The sequence below is a fragment of the Equus asinus genome, chromosome 8 (genome assembly GCF_041296235.1).
Source record: "Equus asinus isolate D_3611 breed Donkey chromosome 8, EquAss-T2T_v2, whole genome shotgun sequence".
Taxonomy (NCBI): domain Eukaryota; kingdom Metazoa; phylum Chordata; class Mammalia; order Perissodactyla; family Equidae; genus Equus; species Equus asinus.
In genome coordinates, this window is record NC_091797.1 from 44,601,695 (window position 1) to 44,611,715 (window position 10,021).

The 10,021-nt window shown below is 43.9% G+C and overlaps 1 pseudogene; it reads right to left on the reverse strand.

Moving 5' to 3' along the window:
• Positions 1 to 1,311: 1,311 nt before the first annotated feature.
• Positions 1,312 to 9,281, reverse strand: LOC106837881 (butyrophilin subfamily 3 member A3-like; annotated as a pseudogene).
• Between the last annotated feature and the right edge of the window lie 740 nt (positions 9,282 to 10,021).

Below are 10,021 nucleotides of genomic sequence, written 5' to 3' on the forward strand. Positions count from 1 at the left end.
GAACACAGCCTGCAGACACCTTGATTTCAGCCCTGTGAGACCCACGTTGGACTTCTGACACATGGAAATGTGAGACAAGAAGTTCATGTTGGTTTTGGTCCCAAAATTTGTGGTAATTTATTATGGCATCAATAGAAAATTATACAATACAGATTTTGTGAAAATGTTGCAATGAAGTAAACTGTGAAACTGCAGTGAATAAACCATGGTGCCTTAAAATCTAGAAAAAGCTGAGCTGAAGAGTGAAGATTACTAACAAATTTATTTAACAAATGTAACTTGACAGCCACATTCCAGGTGGAGGTGCTATATGTAGTGGAGAACAATAATAGTGATGATAATGAACAGTAGCCTTTCCCCAGTATCCATCAGTTGAAAGGAACATCCGTTAACATCAGTGAATGATCAGAGGTGGAAATATCCCTTTCCTGGAGATGGATTCTACGGTGTAATAAAAATACCACTAAAGTTCATTTAGTTGCCTTCCTCCCAAATTCTTTTTCCACAGACAATTTTAGGTATTAAGTTAGGTTTCCTAGTGACCTTCAAAGTAGGTGTATGAGTTCTGGCTCCATGATCACACATCACGTTGATAGAGCAGGCACACGTGTGCCCATAATTAGTTAAGACTTTGGCCTCTAGTCCCTTCACATCCTGTATGATGCAGTCCCTGTGAATTCATTCTCTGGATCACGTCACACTACAGAATCAATCCAATGAAGTGCTGGACTTGTGGCTCTGAAAATCAACCTTGAAGGAACCAAGTGGGGTGTGGCCTCCATAGTCACCTACAGTGATCCTCACCCTGAGATTCCCTTCCCGTGGTCTCTTCCCTACAGCAGCAATAGGGCAGGAAAAGAACAGGCTGGGGGTGGGGGTTGGGGAGAACAGTGGTTGAACCTCTGCCAGCAGCACATTTTTCTGTATAAATTCTAAAAGTACTTAACTTAGCCCTGCCTCAGTGTCCACATTCTCTTAATGAGACTACTACACACGGTTGTTGTAAGGATTAAATGAGTAAAATCACTTAGAGCATTTAGCACAGCACCCAGTACATTTTCACTTATCCATAGGTGTTAGTTATTGTTCAAATCCCAGCAATCCTTCCCTCGCTGAGTTAGCTTTGGGAAGTTAATTCACTTTTATATACACTCATTTCCTTATCTATAGAAAGGAGACAATAAATTGGTACCAAACTCAACTGTCATGTGGAATAATGGAATTAATACTAGCGAAGTGCTTCACACAGTGTTTGCTTGTAATAATATTTTATTGTTGCTATGTGTTGCTGTTAAAGAAGAATCTCTTAGCTCAAGGATGTGCAGGGGGAAGCAAGGATGTAACTTCAGCATGAGGGTCCCCATTCTCATCAGCAGAGCCCAGAGTCACCGGGGTCTCCAGGGAATGGTTAGGCACTACGTCAGTAACACTGGAACTCAGGGAACTCCCCACTCCTGTCTGCAGTGGGCAAATGGTCAAGGCAGTGTGATCCCATTTCTTAATTCTGAAAACAGGCCACAGAGGCCCAGAGAAGGAGGTGTGTGGGAAGGTGTAGATATGAGATCCATCTGTGGCATTGTAGAATGAGACCTCATCAGTCTCATAGTCCAGGAAAACACCCACTGTTTGAGGAGGGTTGACAATTGTCAGTTTGGTTGGGGGGTTCAGTGAAAGCCCAATAGTAGTTCCTCTCAGACAGTCCCATAATCCAGAATCCATTCTCAGGTGTTATATAAACCCAATTTTTCCTATCCACGTTCTCCCTACACACCCTGAGTTACCGTTTCCTGAAACCCACCTCTGCCTCCAAGAAATGTCTCCCTGATAGGAAGCTCTTGCAGCCAAGTACACAGCAATGTATATCAAATCTCTTATGGTTGTCTGGCACATTCTGTGGTGCATCTGCCAGCTTCACGCTCCTCTGGTCCTCAGAAACCTGGAGGATGGGGTTTGCTGTCTCTGGATCCAGAATCACATTCTCTGCAGAAAGTTTGGGGATAGGCCATGGGGTCAACCACTGTTCCCAGACCTCAGAGCCTCAGCCTTCAAGACTTGGGTCTGGCTGAGGAGGTCCAAGTCCAGAGCCTCGTGTCCCCAGCCTGCCCTAAATGTGACCCTCTCAGCAACCAAAGGAAAAGCCCAGGTGTCATGTGTTCAGTGGAGAAGAGTGCTGAGGGTCAGGGTCTGTCTAACCTGACATCTTGAGCTGGCTCCTTCCTTCCATCTTTTTCCTACTTCCCTCCCCAAAATGACGCTGTCCACCTGTGCTTTATAGTCACATAGATTTGAATTTCAATCCTTGCTCTACCACTCATGATCTGAATGACTTTTGCTTTTCTGCAGTCTATCGATATAGACCCAAGCTATATAATATCTTTGAGCCTCAATTTCCTTCTCTGAAAAATGAGGTTAAAAATACTAATCTCTAGGGGGCGACCCAGTGGTGCAGCGGTTGGGTTCACACGTTCTGCTTCAGCAGCCAGGGGTTTGCCGGTTCAGATCACGGGTGCAGACATGGCACCGATTGGCAAGCCATGCTGTGGTAGGCATCCCACAAATAAAGTAGAAGAAGATGGACGTGGATGTTAGCTCAGGGCCAGTCTTCCTCAGCAAAGAGAGGAGGATTGGCAGCAGATGTTAGCTCATGGCTAATCTTCCTCAAAAAAAAAAACAAAAACTAATCTCTAGGCTAGAAAAAGACAATATATGTTTTATATATAGCCCGTGGCGTGGGATGGAGGAAGTGCCTGATATTATAATAGCTGTCATGCCTTTTCTGTGCTAGAGGCCATTTTGGGGGACTTCTGTGCTCCCAGATCCACTCTCTACCTTTTTATACCCTCTTCTGGGCCTCAGGAATCTATTCCTTATGGACAGCATCACTGGGTTCCCTTGCCTCTGGTTACGTGTTGAGTTTGGCCAATGGGAGTTCCTAGATAAAGCTTGGAAGGAGACGGAAAAGAGAGGTACAGCATTTATTTCCCCCACTTCCTCCCTGCCAATGTCAGATGCTGATGCTCAGACAAGGCTTGACTCCTCTCAGGCAGCGCTGCTCTTGTGCTACATCCTCCTCTGGGCTCCAGTAACTGCTCCCTGTCCCTATTCCTTCAGGCCTAGGGGTGGTGACAGCTCCCCACTATTGTTAGCACTGGGGCACTTCACATTTCCTTGTTGGTTTCCCTTAACCCCACTCCTGCATTTGTTAAGAGTTCCTTTTCTAAACCTTCTTCCACCACCCACTGTGACCATGCCATCCCTTTCCAGTTGTTTTTTTGACCAATACACATTCATTACCTCATTTAGCCTTTACCTCAACCCTCATACAACAGGATGATAGTCATCATTTAAAAATGAGTAGACTAGGAGTCTGGCCTTGTGGCCAAGTGGTTATGTTCACACACTCTGCTTGGACGGCCCGGGGTTTTGCTGCTTCAGATCCTGGGTGCAGACATGGCAACACTCATCAGGCCATGATGAGACAGCATCCCACATAGCAAAACCAGAGGCACTCACATCTAGTATATACAACTATGTACTTGGGGGCTTTGGGGAGAAGAAGAAGAAGGAAAAATAAAAAGATTGGCAACAGATGTTAACACAAGTGCCAATCTTTAAAAAAAAAGAGAGAAGACTAAAGTTCAGAAACATTAAGTAACTTGAGGACACACAGTAGCAGGACGTTGCATAAGAGGCTTGGGAAAAGCAAAGGTCTTTGTGCGTGGCCTTCTCTCCTTGGTCATTCCACATCCTCACTCTCCCTGCAGTGTTAGTTCACTCTGCCTCTCCTTCCCTCAGTCTACCCTTTATGCCTCTTCCTTCTCATGAAGATCTGTGGACCCAGGAGAGCAATCCTCCTTGGGTCTTTGGGCTCTCAGCAGGAAGGCCCTGGAGATGGGCTAAGCTTTGAGACAATCACCCCCCTGGAAGTCTCCCAGTTATGGAGACTTTTCTTTCCAGAATCTCAAGACTTGGAGAAAAAGGGTATAAGTTCCCTCAGTTTGTTGTCCTAGGGAACATACAGTGATTCAGTCACCAGCTTGGAAGAGGGCCATCTTCCATTCTGAAAGGCAGGAGACACAAACAGGGAAAGGGCATTATTTCTGTTCTTGCCCTCACTTATTCTCTTTACTAAGCTTTTCTCTCTCCCTTTGTTCACTCTCTTCCAATGTCCAGCTTCCTTAATCTACAGCTCTTCCAAATCAGGTATATAACATGTAAAAAATGGTGGACTTCCTTCACTCCATCATGCTGGGGCTGCAGGAGAAGTGGCCAGTCTTTGCTAGGGTGTGAACCTATGTGCCAGCAGGATGAGGGGTGGCTTAAAATGGCCAGAACCTGTTCTGAGGTTCCAGAAAAGCATGGGTGGTATCCCCCACAGAAAATGAGCCTCTGAGATAGATCTGATTATTCCTACTGGCAATGCCAGTGGGTCACACAGCAGAGAAAATGTTTAAGCTCTTGATACACATGTGCCAGGAAACTCAGAGAACGTCAGGGCCACTCTCCTTCATAGTCTTGAGACTTCTCTCCACTTGCAATGGAAGAAAGGTACAGATGTCACCTGAAACATGTCACTTCTGAATCATGTGCTTTCTCTCCTTTTGCATCCACCTAATCTTTCTTTTTGACCCCCAGCCCACCCTTCCTACCTTCTCCCTCTGCCAGTTCAATTCTCTCCTCCCCTCTCCTCCTTGGTATCAAGTCTGAGAACATCAATTCCATGCTGATGATACCACAGGCACCATGTAAGTGCTTTCCCAGCTGAGACCTGCAGATCTATTTTGTATCTACACTCCCATATCTGGTCATAGGTGTCACTGTGTGTAGCCTGTATGTGTATGTATGATAAAATCCATCTATCTCACTTATATTTCATGCATGTTTCTGGAAAGAATTGGGCCACTTAATGAGGAAATTGTAGGTATTATTTTTAAAAAGATGTTGTAATAAATCTAGGACAACTGAGCCACTGTGGCCATTCCTTTCTTATGAGAAACTTTTCTGTCTCCCTCTTCTCTGATTTTCTTATTCTTTTAAATCTTTCATTGTTTATTTTCTTCTCAGCAGCCTACAGATTATGTAAAGCAACTAGTGAGGTTCCCAGGATAGGGAAGGCCCTTCATCTAGAGAGTTCCACCCCCTCCTCCTCCTTTCCTGTCAAGCGCACCCTGGATATACCCTGGTGCCTTGCTGGGCTGAAGAGTCTGGGGGCCCCTTTTAGAGAGAGACTGAAGATCCTTTTCTCCATTAAAAAAAAATATTAGCAATTCTTCCCCCCAGTCAGCCACCCTTATTTCTTTCCCTTGGTAAATGGATCCAGGACATTTCTCAGCCCTGTGCAGAGTTATGGGTGAGGAAAGGGGCTGGGAAATATGCCAGCAGAGAGTCTTAGATGGGAATTCAGAGAAAGTGTCAGAGTCACTCAGGCATGAGCCATGAACAGGGGATCCATCTCTCTTAAGGCTGCAACAGAAGAAGCCTGAAGATTCATTTAGAAACTTAATGCAGCGATAGTGAGAAGTGGGTGGGTCCCTGGGGGAACTGGAACTTACAGAGTACAAGCTGGAGGTCCTCTGGAAAATAAGCAGGAAAAAAAATTACTGTTATGGGATGGAATGGGGAGGACCTTTGGAAAATAAAACTTACTAATGACTCAGTGCATGGTTGAGTGCACAGGGTAGTAAGTGGTGAGGTCTCTGGGCTCCCTCTCCTAAGCTAGGACCTCAGGTTCCCTCCCTGGTCAGATACCTATTGCCTTTTTTTCCAAATCCTTTTTTGTTCATTCTCAAAAGTAGAAGTAACTTGCCCCTGATAGATGCAGCAACAAGGTGGACAGGGTCCCTGCCAAGGCCACTATCCAGGGCCAGGCCCTCCACAGGCAGGGGTCTGCAATGGAATGGAGCTTTAGCCTCTCACCTCTGGGGCAGGGATCACAGAGTTGATCTCATGACATTAAACGATCCTTCTCCTCCTAAAGTCTCGGGGAAAACTCTTACCATAACATAATTCTATTACTTGTCTTATACTGTCTGTTTCTCACATGTGACTATGAGTTATTTGAGCATCAGAATCACGTTTTTTCTAATTTAATATTTCAATAGGTTACACTTATGTGGTTCAAATATGAAAAATATATAAAAAGTTGTCCAAGTCCTCCATCCACTCTCTCCTCCCATTTATTAGCCTCTCACTAGTCAGCTTAGTATGGTGGTTAAGAACATGAACTTTGGAGCTGGAGGGCCTACGTTCAAATTCTGGCTCCTCCACTTGACTGGCAGTGTGATCTTGGACTAATTACTTCACCATTCTGTTCCTGGTGTCCTAATTTATAACATGGGGCAATAATACTACCTCACTCATGAGGTAAAAGATTCAATTAATGCTTATAAAGTGCCGGACATACGGTGAATGCGATGAAAGTGTATATTAAATTTTAAAAATAAAAATATACTCTTATGTTTTCTTCTTTACAGCAAAGATAGCATTCTATATAAACTGCTCTGCATCTGGCTTTTCTGTTCATCTGGGAGATCCTACTGTATTAGTACAGAGAGAAAGTCTGCGTTTTGTTTCCCAGCTGTGCGATATTCCATTGCATTAAAGTTCCCCACTGATGGACTTTTGCATAGTTTCTACCTTTTTGTTATTATACTTACCGTAATAAGAAATAAATTTTTAGATGTGTCATTTCATCAAATGCAAATACGTCTGTCAGATAAATTCCCAGAAGTGGGATTTTGGATCAAGAAATAATTAGTTTGGAGAAATACTGCAATATTGCCCCCAGGTGAAGTTGTCCCAATTTATACCAAAAATATACCAAGTTATATCAACAAATATCTAAGAGAGACTGTCTCCCCTCAATCCTGCTTTCGGAATGTGAGATCTGTCACCTCGGTTTGGTTTTGCTGTTTTGTTGCCAACCTCACAGGTGGAAAATATTCTACTACACATTCCAGACTGAGATGGGACATCATCTCATGTGTTATTTCCTTTTCCTTTTCTGTGAACTAATAATTCATGCCCTTTGCTCATTTTTCTACTGTTTTATATTTTAAGTTTTATATTTCAAGGAGATTAGCTCTTTCTCTAAGATACGTCTTGTTTATTTATTTCCCATTTTGTCATTTGTCTTTGTTTAAAGGGTCTGATCTTTACTATCTTCTACCTATTTCCATTGCCTACCACAATTTCTGGAACACGGGAAATACTAAGCAAGTGTTTGTGACATAGACAGGTTTATGGGGAAAGAAAACATCCCCAGAGTAAGAAGGAGGTTCCAGATCCCTGGTCTGTGCCTCATATTCACTACAAAGACCCAGTCAACAACAGAGCTCAGCACAGTGTACCTGAGGCTCAGCAGAGTACTAACCTGCAATGGAAATCCTGGCAATCTTTTCCTGGCTGAGGAGGGGATTTCTGGTGATACAGGATACCCCTTCTCCAGAGCTGTTCTTCGTGATCACAGATGCTGCAACTGCGTATAGGCTGTCTCCATCTGCAACCAAAGATGGTGCTATGGCTGAGATGTCTTCTCCCTTGACATCTCTCCACTCTGTTTGGGGCAAGTTATACCAGCCAGTGGACATCCACTCCAGATGGATCCCTCCATCCTCATAACCCTTCATTTCCATGTGAGGATCAGAACCCAGCCCTGTGGAATCCTTTAGAGACTGCTCTATCCCTGAGAGTCTCAACGTGAATCAGTGGCACACTCACTTTAGATAATTCAAGGAGGTTTCATTAAGGAGCTGTTTACAAAAGCATGGTGATTGCGATGGGAAAACTACATGGTTTGGAGCAATGCCCCAGGGCCAGGAACAGAGGAGCTGTTACCACCCACTCCTACACCCAAAGGGAGAAAGAGAGGAAGCCCTTTTGAAGACCTAAAAGAATAAAGCCATGTATAGAGGGCTTCCTTGAGAGGAGCTGCGATCTTTGGGAATGGAATGCAGCCAGCTAGAGGTGGTCCTGCAGGGAGAATGCTATGGGGATAAGTACCTAGACCTCTCTTTCCTCTCTCCTTTCCACCTTCTGCTTTGGCTCCCCATTGACCAAACCCAGCCAGAAGCCACAGAGCAAGAGAGTGCCCCGAGAGAGAGAAATGCAACCCTTGATATCTGAACATCGTCTTGGTGTCGACGTTCTCCTGTTGAATATAAGAAATTTCACGGAACATCAACATCACACAAGGACACTTTGTTACTATGATGGGTCAAGACAAAAACAAGACCACTCAGCAATCCTATTTGAACACGCAGAAAATCGTGAACACTGTCCAAACCACAATCATGACCAAACATTTCTCTATCCTGCCTATGAGTTACAGCTGTCCTTTTGATAATTACAGCTTTAGCCTCAATCTAGTCTTCCTTCTAGATAAGACTCATTAAGACACCTACCCACAGAGTCACAACTCCACACCTTCCTGTCAGAATCAAAAGTAAAGCAAAGCTCCGCTTCCTTAAATCTTTCCTCAACTCTCCTAACACAAGCCCAAATTCTATACCAAGTCTTCTCTAACACACTGAGACACCTCGTAGTTCCCACATGACATGCATTCTCCCTCCCTACAATAAGTAATAAACACAACTTGGCTGACTCCAGTTGTGTTCCTTGGGGCCTTTGGTTGGAGAACATTGGCAACATAGATGCTGTTCTACAGGTCAGCCTCCTAGGACCCCCAGCCACATGCACCTGGAGGGGCCACAGAATCTATCCGGAAGACAACTGAACCCAAACAACTGTGTACCATCACTGAGATATTTCCTTATCCTTCCTATTCCCGACCTTCCATTTCCCTCCTTAGACCCTGGTAGATTGCATGAGGGAGATCTTTACTTGATAGTATAGGGTGCAGAAGGCATGCTTCCCGAAGGAAATCTGTGTCTTTCCCAAGGGGCTCAGAGAAACAAAGTGGGAAGACAGTGGAATCGAGCCTAGTGAACAGCCAGGATGCTCTGAGGTGGATTTGGAGCGTGAGCTCTGCATCTTCCCCCATGTCCCAGGGAGGAAAGAGTTCCAAATAAAACCTGGAGGCTTACTTGTAACCTTCAGTTCCACATGGCTTTTTCAGAGAAACTGTCATCTTGGAAATAACATAGGTAGTTTCCACTGCCAGAGGCTCTGACATAGTAAATTCGGAGAGTAGTCTTCCTTTCAGTAATGCCATCTCTTAAAATAGAAGTTCTCCCTCAATACATTGCCATCTGTTGGGCTTCTACTTCCTCTCCATTTGCACACTCTTATACTACCTCCCCAAGGCTGGATCTCACCCACATCTGCCACCTAAAAAGGTGGAGTGGATCTGGTTTTCCTTCTGTTCATACATCCACCTACCTGCACACAGTCGTTAGCAAATGACCACAGAAACATTTTAATTAATGCACATCATCCTCTGCTCACACATTACAATCTTCTAACTTTTCTTCTTAGTTCTGCTGATAAATCTATTATGATATAAATGACATAAAACAGCTGTATATAATGCAATGCTGACTATACACAAACATACACATAAATGATTCAAATAGGTAAACACAGATAGACACAAACAGTGTGGGAATTAGGGCTGTAATCTTTCTTCATTGTATAAAATCCAGTACAGTTTCAGTTTTCATTCTAACCTTTTCCACTAGTTTCTGTCCAGCAACTGATGAGACACCCAGCTCTGGGCTGATCAAAAAACTAATTCTTCCAGAGAGGAATTCTGTTCCTGTTTCTCACAGTGTGCAGCCTTGCTTTCTTTTCCCTTTCTTCTGGGGCAGATTGTTTACATTTTTTGAAAACTATTGATTATCTCCTTCCTGTGGGCTGTGATTTTTGGATTGGAATGCCAAGGGCTAAGTGGGGAAAACTACCTGTTATAAATATAATAATAATACTGTTCTCTCTCTAGAAGCATAGAGAACAGTTTGAAGAGGAGAGGATGGACTGAAAGGCAATATTTTGTCTGAGGTTGTGTCCAGGTTTCAAATAACTTTTAAAGTATAGGATGCAAAGGACAAAAGTATCTTTCACT